At 46.1% G+C, this 14,506-nt stretch overlaps 1 pseudogene; it reads left to right on the forward strand.

Annotated features, from left to right (window-relative positions):
- The first annotated feature begins 5,976 nt into the window (after positions 1–5,976).
- Positions 5,977–14,506, forward strand: part of LOC115112561 (transcription factor SOX-6-like) — a 42,937-nt pseudogene continuing 34,407 nt past the window's right edge.

Here is a 14,506-nt window from a genome sequence, read left to right on the forward strand (position 1 = left end):
GTTCTGCTCCCAGTCACTGGCCATAGCCAGCAAGTGCCATTGTTGAGTATTGCTTACATTAATGCTTTGTCCTATTGTTCACATCTGTCAAAGGAATAAAAATAGTCTATGACTCTGAATGAGGTTGTGGATGTGTGTGGGCGTCTGTCCCAGGCCAGGACTGAAACAATGCCACCCGCTCTCTTTTTCTCTCTTTCTGTCTCTCTGTCTCTCTGTCTCGCCTTTCCCCAGAAAGACATCAAGGCCGCATCCCGGTTGGGCCGTTGGCCGAGGTAGTTCCCTTATTTTCCGTAGTTGCGGTGTAAAATGTGGAATTGCCAATGCACTGCAGCCGCTCTAAAATGTTACTGGCCCCAGAGCTCTAGACCTGCAGAGAGAGCCACGCTCACTGTCGGCCGGGCCTCTGTACAACAGAGACTGGGGAGAGAGAACACGCCATAATGGGCCTGTTGTGCTCTGCTGCAGCATTGTTACAGTGGGCACATAACGGCTCCTGTGTCTGCCAGGTCACTCAGTTCACTCTCCATATTGTTGTGGTTATGGTAGTGTTGTGTTATTGTAAGCAGAGGGTTTGATAAGGCAGAGATGTGAGCCCAACTTAACGGTCCCCGGAGGAGCCAGTGAACAGTTCAGGGTCATTGAGAGCTGGAAACCCGTAAAAATACAACAGCAAATGATCTCAACCCAGTGTGGAATAAAAAACCACAGGAGAGCTCTGTCAGAAAGGCCTTTACAGCACAGAGCAGAGATGGCAATGCATTAAATGCACCATTTGCAAATTAAGTTGAAAGGTCAGGTTTTGTGTGGCTGACTTGGTTCTCCTTCCAGAGAAAAAGAGAAGAACATCTCAGCCTGGTGTATGATAGTATATTCTGTCATTAAAAACAAACCAAAAACTCTATCTGGCGTCCAGCCCGGATTACGGGTAGCAGTTAGCAGTTCAGCTCCATTATTGAACTAAGATGCTACTCTGTGCTGCTCTCTTAATGAGGTGGTAGCCTGGTGCTGTCAGTAGAGGCTGGAGGACTCAGAGGACTGGATGTCTAGGGCAGTGGTCCATCTATGGCCTGAGTGATCCTGTGCCTGCCTTGGAGGATGAGGCCTGTGGAGCTTCTGCAGTGCAGGGCTGAGGCCCAGGGAGCAGGGGAAAAGAGAGGCTGCATGAAAGAAACCCTTGGCTTACCACACCACTGGATGGGCTTAAGATGTAAATGGCTCAAAACTACCAACTACTGGAGAGCTGCAACATTATAAATAACATTGCAATTGGTTACAACTGAAATACAAAACAGATTGGGATGAGAAAATGGGATGTAACACCACTTCATGTTCAAAGAGCACTTTGTCTCCATCTTAGTCAGGGCAGGGAGCAAATTGCAGAGGTTTAGGCCCTCAAGGTCTCCACTCTGGGTCATATGTGACCTTTGTGATGAGTGACAGCTGATACACAAAGCCTGCTATTGTGGTCAGATCAGAGAGCTGTGTGCTTCACCTCCCCATAGACATGCTGCGAGGCCCGCTTTCACAGACATGACAATAACAGTTATTCAACAGAATATTATGGCCTTTGTCAGTTGTCTTTTTATTTATCCGTTATTTTACCAGGTAAGTTGACTGAGAACACGTTCTCATTTACAGCAATGACCTGGGGAATAGTTACAGGGGAGAGGAGCCCTGTTTTAGCCCTGTGCACCTGGGCAACTGAAAAAAGGAAATGATCAAACTCCCGGGTTTACACACCTGTCCTGCTTGATTATCCTCTGCTTCAACTCAAGTGAAGATTTTCATTATCTTACAGAAGCAGTCCCTTTACCAGAAGAATAGTGGAGAACTTCTCTACTTTTTTTCACTTAAATCCAGACAATGTTTTCAGCTGTCCTTAATACCGGACGTTAAACAGGCTTTAACAATCCTTATTATCTTACAGTTGTATGGAGCAGACAATCCAAGGCCATATGGTGGTGGCCAGGCTATTTATAAAGGAGAGGGGCAGGAGTGGAGCGTCAGTGTGATGCGTAAATATAGGGTAGACACAGGCACAATGCACAGGGCCTCCTGCCTCTCTCTGCCTCTTCTTCTGCTTTCTTTACCACTGCCTCTAGCTGCCTCTGCCAGGGCTGCCCAGGCCCAGGATACGCCCTGTGGCTGTGGGCAGAGACGCGGGCCTCCTGCACATGTTCTGTGGCCAGGCAGATTAAAGCCCTCTTCACAGTGCTGACATGGGCCTTCTCGGGTTCCACACTTCTCCAATGCTAAGCTAAGAAGTTCCACTGACTCTGCCATCCCTCGCCCTGCTCTGTTCTCTATGGCTATGGAATGACTTCACCGGGCAGCCATTTGCTATCGAACAAACTGTGTTTGTAACCAAATTTGAGACAAAAAGAGCACGGGGCAGGGCAGAGGAGATTATTGTGGGTGGCTTTTTTCCACTTGAGCTTGGAGCGCGTCGCTATAATTTGAGATGTGGGATGAAGGCTGCATGCTGAACTCATTTGAGGGAAGGACCTCTCGCTCGCCAGAGGCCGTGTTCAGAATGGGAGGGGAACAACTTGTACCATTTTATATTTTGTATTCTCTCTCTCTCTCTGCCCTCTCTCATGTTCTCTCTTCTTCATTCCCTGCCTCTCCTTCACTTGTGCATTTATTCTATCAAGTTTTTTATCTTTCTACATTTCACTCCCTGCCTCGCTCTCTCTCTCACTCTCACTCTCTCTCTCTCTCTCTCTCTCTCTCTCTCTCTCTCTCTCTCACTCTCTGTTTCTCTATTTCTTTCTCTCTCTCTCTCCCTCTCTCTCTGTTTCTCTCTCTCTCTCTTCTCTCTGTTTCTCTCTCTCTTTCTCTCTCTCTCTCTCTCTCTCTCTCTCTCTCTCTCTCTCTCTCTCTCACTCTCTGTTTCTTTCTCTATTTCTTTCTCTCTCTCTCTCCCTCTCTCTCTGTTTCTCTCTCTCTTTCTCTCTCTCTCCCTCTCTCTGTTTCTCTCTCTCTCTCTCTCTCTCTCTCTCTCTCTCTCTCTCACTCTCTGTTTCTCTATTTCTTTCTCTCTCTCTCTCTCTCTGGGCATGCAGCAGGCAGGCGGTGGTGAGCATACTGTACCGTCTCTCTGGACGGACGGAGGGCCATCGTCCCTGCATGTTCTTCTGTGCCAGAGTGATCAGTAAAAATTTCATGACATCATAAAATAATAAAAATGACATTAATTTATCACAGCACTTGATGCAGGAGTAGTAAAGTAGCATCAGTTCACTGAATATTTTCAAGCCTTGAAACAAAAAGCATGATGTTGTGCATATAATTTATCTCCATAATTATAACTGCAATTCTAATGCACGGATATAAATGATAAAGGTTGTAAGCAATAAGTATATAAAACATACTATATAAAATGTCATGGAAATTCATTGTAGCATATTGCACATATTTAGTCTAATGTTCATTAGCATTGCCAACACAGGGAAAGAGAAAGTCATATTTGTACAATGTTTTCAAACCTTGTAGTTGACATACTGTCACACCCTGACCTTAGTGTTCTTTGTTTTCCTTGTTATTTTGGTTAGGTCAGGGTGTGACATGGGTGATGTATGTGTTTTGTCTTGTCTAGGGGTTTTGTATGTTTATGGGGCTGTTTCCTTTCTAGGTAGTTTGGTTCTCAATTAGAGGCAGCTGTCTATCGTCGTCTCTGATTGGGAACCATATTTAGGCAGCCGTATTCTGTGGGTACTTTGTGGGTGATTATCTATATCTATGTATTTTGCATGTTAGCACATTAGTTAGTCGTTTATTGTTTTGGTTCAGTTTACTTCATGTTCTTTCTTCAATAAAGAAGAATGTATACTAACCACACTGCGTTTTGGTCCTCACCTTCTACTCCATATGACGATGGTAACACATACAGTACTGTCCAGCTACAGTAGAGTACAGCAGAGTACATAAGAATACAGTAACTCACATTAGACAACACATCCTAAATCAACCTGTTATAGGCCAATGTAACAATGATTGTTCATGTATCATCAGACTGTACAGAGTTCTATTATATTTAATGATGTGGAGGTAATAACTTGTTCAACACTGGCCCCAGCTGACTGGTGCGGTAGCTGATCTCCCCTCTGTGTGATCACTGGGACTTTGTGGTGGAGAAAGGAGAAGTTTAGCGCTGAGCTAGTTGTTAATGAAAGTCTTTGATGGATGGCTCCTGTTACTCATCCCCTCAGCCCAAGATGATGCTTAATGATCATGAGTTTATAAAAGGCCTTGATTGATCAGGAGGGGCCAGTGGAGTGGGGGGTGGGGGGGTAGACAGCTAATTTATTACACAGTTCACCCAGAATGCTGAGTCCTCCCAGCTCCCCCCCCCCCCAGGCAGAGAGGAGAGAACTGCCCATGTAGCATCCCATCCCAGGCCGCCATTGCCCGTCCGACTAATCGCACATCCATCAATTTGTCATCGGGCCGCTAGCCTCTTTCATTAAGTGCAATAATGTGGCTGGGTGATGAATACAGCAGTGTGTGTCGCTTCACACGGAGCGTGGCGCTGGGAAGGCATGGCGCTCTATCTTATCTTTACAAAGCGCCTTCTGCCCAGCGGGGACCAGCGCATATGTCATAATTAGAAAACACTTAAGTTAGCAAAGCCAAGGCAGATAGGCAGCCTCTAATCACAGGCCATAAGCAGGTGGTGGTTAATTGTAGATCAGAATCACTCAGATGTCCATACATAATGATGGCTCCTTGAAGCGTGATGGTAAATTGCAGCACTCTCACTGTCTTTCACACACAGAGACACACACAGAGACACACACACACACAGAGACACACACACAGAGACACATACACACAGAGACACACACACAGAGACACACACACACAGAAAGACACACACACACACACAGAGACACACACACAGAGAGACACACACACACAGAGAGACATACTCTCTCTTTTTGAGGAATAGTTCTTGAATAAATGAAATGCCTCAGGATGATGGAGAAGACTTGATGAAATTCAGATGTCTCAATTTGTCTTCTTGTCACCCTTTTCAGGTATTATTGGCCATGAAAGGGAAGTTGAAAGAGAAAAAACATTTCAGTAATTTGACAATGGATTCTTTTTTTCTCTGAGAAATGAATGAAAAACTGTCTGTTTTTTTCTGGAAGTAATGCTTTTGATCAGGATGCTCTATGAAACTAAATCAAACAGCATTGTATTGCAGGTGATGTTCTGTATTAACCTCCAGTGACTGAAGTGTAATGGTACATTATATTTTCTCTGATAGGAGAGAGGTATACAAGCTCCCATGTGGGTGGAAAACAAGAACACAAACAAAAGAGTGAAAGCCCAGAAAACAGTGAAAGATTAATGTGTGTGTTGGTGTCGGTGTCTGTGTGTGTGGCAGGGGAGCTGTTAGCATTGTATAGGGAGCCCACCTGAGTGTCTGTACAAACTGCGTGTGATAGGCAACCTCAGAAAAGACACAGGAAGAGGAGGGGTACACATAGTGCAGAGATATAATGCTCACCCTGGGAGTAAAACAAATGCTCTCGGCTGAACCCTGGCAACATGCCTGCTTTTAGTGTCTTCCAGGCGAATCCGAGGGGGAGAGATTATTTGTGTCATGCCGAGTCAAAGTGTCCATCTCCTACTTGAGTCTTTAGAGAGGAAGACAGCCCTGTGCTAATGCCCTGCGCATTCACTGCCGAACTAGGTCATTTAACAATGGAGCGAGCAGCAGTCGGCACTCTCCCCCTGCATAATACATTAAGTGTAATGTGCAGCAACTATTCAGAGGGCCCCGAAAGCTGTTATTTTATTCTGTAAATGCACACGGACATGACATTTAATATTGTCACAGGCGAGCGGAATGAACGGGTTTCATTGTGCGTCAAGTACAACATGATGCCAAGTTTAATCTGAGCATAAAGCGACATGACAAAAGGGAGAACACGGTGTGTTCTATAAAGCATGAGCCCTGAATACGTGATGGCTGCTGAGCTCTGGGCGCTAGTACCAGACAGACAGACAGACAGACAGACAGGCAGGCAGACAGACAGACAGACAGACAGACAGACAGACAGACAGACAGACAGACAGACAGACAGACAGACAGACAGACAGACAGACAGACAGACAGACAGACAGACAGACAGACAGACAGGCAGGCGTAAATCCTGAGCGCTGCAAAGAGAGGGCCCCAAAGTGTTCCTCTGTAACTCTATTTACAGCACCCCTGGCTCCTACTGTCTCTACCTCCCTCCCTCCTGGCAGACATTATAGCATCTGCTGAATGCAGGCAGGGATGATAAAGGGAAGCTCTATCAACTTCCATCATGTCAAAGGAGCGCCTCTACAATAGAGCTAGCAGTTATTTCAAAGAGATAATGTGTTTCAGAAATGACTCATTCAGTTATTCTACTGATCAGCTATTCTCTTGATATGGAAAGAGATGTACTGTATATGCAGCCATTTGTTCAGGTTCCTCATTGTCTCTCTCTCTCTTTCCTCTCTGTTTCTGTGTACTGTAGGAGCGGGCACACTTTGAGAGCCTTGGTCACCATCTTAGCAAACTGGGAGAGGATGGCAAAATTGGCCACAGAGTCATCGACCTCACCAGGCCAGAGGATCTGGATGGTAAGTACAGACTTCTCACCTATAGTTTTCCCTTTTCCCATGCTGAAAAGCCATCCAGTCAGTTCTATGTAACAGTGAATTCTTCAGACTGCTGCCTGCATTCCCCCCTGTGCACAGTGTGTTCCTATAGTGGACCAGAGAGAGGTGAGGGCTGCCAGAGCAGTAGACCAGGGGGAGCTGGGTTGGGGGGATAGTGGTGTTTGAAGGCGCCCACTGCTCCTTGGTTTTCATAGGTAGGTGAGGGAAGGACAGGGTGCCTGAGGACAAAGCTGGCCCTTCTCCAGGCCTGGCCCAGGCAGCCACTGCGCTTGTTTGAGGTCCTGGGCACAGAGGTGTAAATTCGTGTAGCACCCGTGTGACAAAGCGCCATCTCCCTTTGTGGGCCTGGAGCGTAAACAGTGGCGAGGAATGCCTCGATGCGCCAATGTTTGTCTGACGTAAATATTTGCGTCAGTTTCCATGGCACTTCAGAGCCCCGAGCAGAGGGAAAATGAATCAGGCTCACCTTTAATAGCTGAAACATTCTCAAGATGGAGGGAGAGATATTTCTCAGGACAATACAAGAGCACTCGCCTCTTTAAGATCCCTTCTAAAAGCCTGTTTAAAACATTTCCCACCAATTTCCCCATTTCCCAACATTCCCAACAAAATCATCACAACACACAACGTTTCACAAATTGTATGGTCTACCTCACATAAACCTGCTTGTTGACAAAGTCAAAGAACTGAAACATAAATTACTTGTCATGTCTGCTTTCACATCACACCCATAAATTCAGAATTAGAGGTGCAGTTAGTGGCCATAGAGGAATAGTTCCCACGTTGTCACCGCAGCAGACTCTGTCCCACCCCTCTGGCCCTCAGGGCAGATGTTCTCTAGGTCCCCAGTCTCTCCCAGTTACCCCAGTGGGAACCTTTCTTCTGTGGCTACTGTGGAGTCAGAACAGGAGCAAGGCGCGCACAAGCCCCTGTCGTCAGGGATCAGTTGTGTCCTTTTATGTCCTCTGCAGGGCCGAGGGAAAGGCCAGCGCCAGACGCCTCTGGGAAGTGAGTTCCCAGCGGGCTGTGGATTAGGAGGAGGCAGGGAGGAGAGGAGAGGCAGGGCCCACGGAGGTCCTCTTCCCAGGGGGAGAGAGAGAGTGGTTGCTAGAAGCCAGAGACATATGCACATAGCTCACCAACACAGTCACCATTTCATCTCCACAAATATATCTGTCTGTTTCAACAGCACCACCAGATGAATGATGTGAACAGGGTTTTAACATGATGCCCACCACATTAAAGCCTCTTTTTACAACCGCAATCGGTTTACTTTGGAGAACAAGATCTGTGTTAACTTTTGAGGTTCTTGTTTGGAGGCATTATGTTGAGCAAATCTAAGAAAATGCATGTTTACTATGAGAATGGATAGGATATAACAATTATAATAACATTATTATCATTATTTACTTTAATTATTTGCCATTTTCAAATAATCATAGCTGTCAACAGCATTTTCAACCGCTTACCCTTAAGTGATTTCTTGAGGGAGAGCCAGGTACCACATGTAAATATGGTTCATTATTTTAAAGCGGGGACTTCTTGTCCTGCAACACGGTATTCCACAGCAGCACAGAGTGTACTGCAGACACCTTTCTGCTCCCAAACATGAGGAAAACTACTGCTAGTATCTGAATATACCTGAACAGGCTGTAGCTGCTACCTAGTGACTGTAGGTCTGTCAGGTCAGGGGTCAATCTCCCTGCAGAGGAGAAACGGTGTTATTCAGAAGACCACTGTACAGCAGGCCTCGCTGTAGTTCACAGAAAGCTTTAGGTTGCTTAAACTAATATTTGCAAAGCATGCAGCAACCAAATTAACAGCTGCCAAAGTTCTAACGAGGGCCATTGGAAAATAGTGGCGTGGTTTGGGAATAGATAGAATTTCCTTCATTTTGGAAGCCACGAGCCACATGCATCAGCTCACCACAAAGTCATTAGGTCTTTTTAAGCTCAGATGACAAACATTAACAAATACCACAAAAGGCCTCAACCCAGCCTCTTTTTTCATTCACATATGGCTTTGTAGAAGTAGTATGACACGCGGGTTGTGTGTTTGTCTAAATTGTCTCCGCCAGAGAGGGTCCTGGGAGAACAAAGGGGGCGTTGAGAGATGCAGGGAGGCAGGAAACAGAGTTCATCTGAACACACAGCACAATATCAGCCAAGGAGAAATAAATAGGAGGCTATTTGTTCGAGCTCAAACTAGGTGGTTTAGACATGAGACCATATCAGTTACAACTGTAATATATTAGATCAATTAGGGTGTCCCTTTTTGAAGTTGGTTGATTCCCAAAACAATGAATTCAAATGGTTTTTGATGAAGGGATAAAACATTACATTTGCAAACATTTACTTGATTCAGACAATTCAGACAATTCCCTTTATACAGTTCACGTTTGATTTCCAATAGTTCTGTTTTAATCATATAGGCCTATCCTTGGAGATTAGTGTGCGTGTGCCTGTGTGCCTGTGTGTGTCATTCCCATAGTCTGTTAGGACGAGGAGTTGGTTTTGCATGTCAGCCCAGGTTGCCCAGGTTTTATTGATTCATACTGGAATAGTGAGATGTGAACAGGAATGCACCTTGCCCCACTTTAAGGCTGATAGCATGCGAGAGGAGATGGAGGAGACAAAAGTAAGAGCTATTCTGTGGCATGCAAGTGCTAACATGTCAGCTGTTAGTTCCTTTACACACACATAGAAATGGAAGAATTCAAAGCATCCGACTGGCATGTCATTGTTTAATTAGCGGACTATGAACCACGGCTTTAATAGAGGCACTGAGCACTGCATGTGTCATATCTGTCCATACACTGCATGTGTCATATCTGTCCATACACTGCATGTGTCATATCTGTCCATACACTGCATGTGTCATATCTGTCCATACACTGCATGTGTCATATCTGTCCATACACTGCATGTGTCATATCTGTCCATACACTGCATGTGTCATATCTGTCCATACACTGCATGTGTCATATCTGTCCATACACTCCATGTGTCATATCTGTCCATACACTGCATGTGTCATATCTGTCCATACACTGCATGTGTCATATCTGTCCATACACTGCATGTATCATATCTGTCCATACACTGCATGTGTCATATCTGTCCATACACTGCATGTGTCATATCTGTCCATACACTGCACGTGTCATATCTGTCTATACACTGCACGTGTCATATCTGTCCATACACTGCATGTGTCATATCTGTCCATACACTGCATGTGTCATATCTGTCCATACACTGCACGTGTCATATCTGTCTATACACTGCACGTGTCATATCTGTCCATACACTGCACGTGTCATATCTGTCCATACACTGCACGTGTCATATCTGTCCATACACTGCATGTGTCATATCTGTCCATACACTGCACGTGTCATATCTGTCCATACACTGCATGTGTCATATCTGTCCATACACTGCATGTTTCATATCTGTCCATACACTGCATGTGTCATATCTGTCCATACACTGCACGTGTCATATCTGTCCATACACTGCATGTGTCATATCTGTCCATACACTGCATGTGTCATATCTGTCCATACACTGCATGTGTCATATCTGTCCATATACTGCATGTGTCATATCTGTCCATACACTGCATGTGTCATATCTGTCCATACACTGCATGTTTCATATCTGTCCATACACTGCATGTGTCATATCTGTCCATACACTGCATGTGTCATATCTGTCCATACACTGCATGTGTCATATCTGTCCATACACTGCATGTGTCATATCTGTCCATACACTGCATGTGTCATATCTGTCCATGCATTGCATGTGGGCTGATCCCCTCCCTTGGAGGGAGAGGCCCTATTGTCAGTAGTAAATACCTTTAGTCAGAGGTGTTTGATTTGATCCCACTGGGCGGGGAGCAGGGAGGGCTTGGCAGGTTGGAGTGATTGTTGCCTGCTCACTGAGGCAGATCCTCCTGAGCAGATTCCAGGGTGACAGTCGGTGTTGCCCTCAGAACAAAGCCCTCTGCTCGGCACAGGGTCCAGTCTGAACCTGCAGCACACAGGTGTCATAGGCTGCTGGGCTTCACAACACTCTCTTCATTTTTTCTCCTTTCTTTCCCTCCCTCTTCTTCATTTTGCCTCCATCTCTGACTTCTTTCTCGTTTCCCTCTTTTTCTCTCTCTCTCTCTCTCTCTCTCTCTCTCTCTCTCTCTCTCTCTCTCTCTCTATCCCCCTCTCCTTCTCTCTCTATCCCTCTCTCCCTCTCTCGCTCCCTCTCCCCTTTCTCTCTATCTCTCTCTCTCCCTGCCCCCTCTCTCTCTATCTCCCTCTCCTTCTATCTCTCCCTCTCTCTCTATCTCTCTCTCCTTCTATCTCTCCATCTCCCTCTCCTTCTATCTCTCTCTCTCTCTCTCTCCTCTCTCTCGCCCTACCCCCCTCTTTCGCTCCCTCTCTCTCTCCTTCTCCCTCTCTGTCTCTCTCTGCTCATCTTCAGTGTCTGTGGGAGAAACAAATTAAAAGCAGATTCTCATATCGTTCCGTCACATTGAGCTGCAGGCCTCATGAATCACAATAAATTCGATTAAGCAGCCCTCCCCTGTTCCCCCTCACCCCCCCCCCCCCCTCCCCAGCCCCAACCCTGGGGGCTGCCCTGTCACTGCTAAACATCTGTATTTATTTATACAATCACACACCTAACTAACTGCTTCCCGAACGTGCTGCTCCTCCCCCCAAAATCAATTAATGCTTGTTTGTAAATGTCAGAACAGTGTTGGGTGTTTTATTGGAGAGAAAACAGCATTGTTGTAAATTGCATGTTACCGTTGTGGGGTGATGCTTGGTGAGCTATAGGCCCTGCTGCTGCTGCCAGCTCTCTCAGTGGCTGCTGCTGCTGAGAGGGCGGCAGGGACCTCCCATGTGACCATACACAAGCACTGTGGCAGGGACGGATGCGGTCCTCTGTCCCCATGGAGTGGTGGCATCATGCCTTCTAGCCCAGGGTCAGGCTCATTTCTGCTCCCAGCTCCAAGTCCCAACACTGACAGACAGAGCCCTCAGCCCTGAGCTGGTTCTGAATCTGGGTCTGCTTAGCCCGTCAGCACTCCGTTCCACACTCACACAAAGCCACCAAGATATTATAATGCTGTTTAGAAGAGCCATAGATTTCCCTTTCATGGCTTGCTGGTGCAGATACGAACTGGAGAAGAAGTTCTCCTCCTCGTCTTCCGCCTAGCGAACCACAACCCAGGGCTTCACGGGCCTCATCTCTAATGAACTGATTGAAGTGGTTTGTTTCCTGGCGCTGGTGTCAGGGTGGCGGGCCGTGTTGTGTCCCCCTCCTCGTAAGAGGCTCACCTCTGCCCGTATGCATGCATGCCAGTATATAAATTGCTGAATCAGTGTCAGTGGCAGAGTAATGGCACGGGGGGCATCGTAAATTAGAGCGAGCGATCCCAAGGCGCAGACACTGGCTGTCGTGTCTGAGTGAGCGCTGCGCTCCTGCCCTAATGAATACCTTCATCTGGCCCGGCAGTCAGCAGATTGGCCTACGTTGATGGATACTGTCAGCCCCACGCCACACCACATTTCATTGCACAATAAACATGGCTGTCAAAACCAAACAAAGTGAAATCAATTCATCCTGTACAGTGAGTGCGTGCTAAATTAAATGAATGTACTGTGGGGACGGTGGCAGCAGAGGTAGTGTATTATTCCTGAATCCTGACGGCGTAAAGCAGGGAGGTAAAGACATATAGGTTTTTCTCAACCAGGCACGTGCACAGGTATGTGTGTGTTAAAGGGGATACTTCGGGATTTTGACAATGAGGCCTTTTATCTACTTCCCCAGAGTCAGATGGACTAGTGGATACCATTTGTATGTCTCTGTGTCCAGTATGAAGGAAGTTAGAGGTAGTTTTGATTTGATTTTGATTTGATTTGATTTAGCGAGCCAATGCTAACTAGCGTTAGCTAGCAGATACCCATAGACATTCTGTCATTACGCTAGCAATTGCGCTAGCGCTAGTTAGCAACTTCAAACTGTACCCAGAGACATAAAAAGGGCATCCACAAGTTGACTCTGGGGAAGTAGATAAGGGGCATTGCTAAAATCCTGAAGGTGTGAGAGGATTTTCTGTCTTGTGTGTATGTCTGTTGAGAAACAGGCTTTTTACATCAAGTTGGAGAAGAAAGGCTAGGCTCTAGAAGAGCTTGTTGACTGGGGTGGGGTCTCTCCCCAGGGCTCTGAAGGAGGATGATCATATGAACAGTATGGTGCAGGCCAGTCTGAGCCAGAGAGGTAGCTATATCCATCCATGCACAGTGCAGAGCAGGCAGATGACAGCCGTCTGACCGTCAGATGCCTGATATGACTGTGGCTCTGAGACTGTTGCCTGGCGGAGGCTAAATGACAAGAGCTGAGTCCCCAGGGCTCTGGCTGATGTACCGTGACGGTGTGAAGAGGCAAATTGCTCTGGCCTCCCTGATAAAGGGAAGCCTTTCTGGATCATAAATGTGTCGGTACGACTGTTAAACATGAGCTGGTATAAATGGATTTGGAGGCCCTATATGGAGGCACAGCCCAGCGGGGGCCTGGGAGAATAGGGCCTCCTGCTGGACGGCCGGACCTCCGCCGGAGTCCCCCCTGAGTCCCAGCCAAGCCTCAGCTGAGTCCCAGGCCTCACTCTTAGAGATCAGGCCTACCACCACAGGACCTCCATCCCCTTATCAGTTTGGACATGGCTGTCCACCCCAAGCCCAGCGGGACGTGTGTGTGTGTGCGTGTGCGTGCGTGCATGTTGTCTCTCACCTACTGTTTCCTTAAACAGTCTCCTATAGATAGTTAAAGCTCTATCTAAAGTTGAGCCAGTCCTCTTCTCTCCATGTCTTACTTCAGGGCGTATCTCTGTACTGTGCTGAATAGAGCCAGTGAATGAGTCTGTGGATAGTGAATTAATCACAGAGAAGCACTACACTCCATTACTCATTAACAGTTTGATTTTGTTTATCAACTGAAATAATACTAGAAATCAAAGTGCAGGTAACGTGTGCCAAGATGGAGGGCTAGTAGAAGATCCTAATGAGAACACTTCACATGTGGATGATGAAATATGCATGAGTCATCCTAAGCTTTCCTTTCCAGATTTTGGATCATTAAAGATGGATGGTAGCATATGGAAAGATTTTTTTGTCTTATTTTTCAAGCCTTGTTTATCAACATGTTTTTGTTTGTTTAAATATTCATACGGCTTTTATTTAATTCTTTCACATCTTACATATAAAAGGAAGCAAATGCGCATGCAAACAGAAATCATTATCAGGCTGATGTACAGTTTAATACGGAGAGAGGGAAAGAAACTCTTCTCACATGCTGATTGTGAATGGCCTGATTGAGAAACTGCACTTTTCTGAGGAGTTCTGTGTGTGTCGGTATGCTCTCATCTCACACTCAGTATGTGCAAGTTAGAATGGGCTAAAGCAGAAGAATGTTATATTATATTAACCACTCTCTTCCCTCCTTGATTGTATTTTTCTTAGAAGGACTGCCTCATATTTGTTATTTAAGTTGGCATTCGTGCTTGTTTTAAAGAAACTTCTGGAACTTCAGTTTGAAACGTATGGGGCTGAGTATAGAAGTGTGCTTGTCGAGCCCCAGACAAAATATTTAACAGGCATTTAAGTCATGGTTCTCTTCTTTTGGGTTTGGATATATGTGTTGATCCGTAGGGTGGCTCCCCTGCTCTCACAATGTCCCCTTGTTCTGCATTCAAAACATGCTCGTCAAATCCAGTTGTCAGAGCCAGTCTGGTCCAGTGGAAAGGAACCTTGAGAACTCAATTTCCTTCACCTTGTAGTGTA

Source organism: Oncorhynchus nerka, unplaced genomic scaffold, assembly GCF_034236695.1.
Source record: "Oncorhynchus nerka isolate Pitt River unplaced genomic scaffold, Oner_Uvic_2.0 unplaced_scaffold_1254, whole genome shotgun sequence".
NCBI classification, from domain to species: Eukaryota; Metazoa; Chordata; class Actinopteri; order Salmoniformes; family Salmonidae; genus Oncorhynchus; species Oncorhynchus nerka.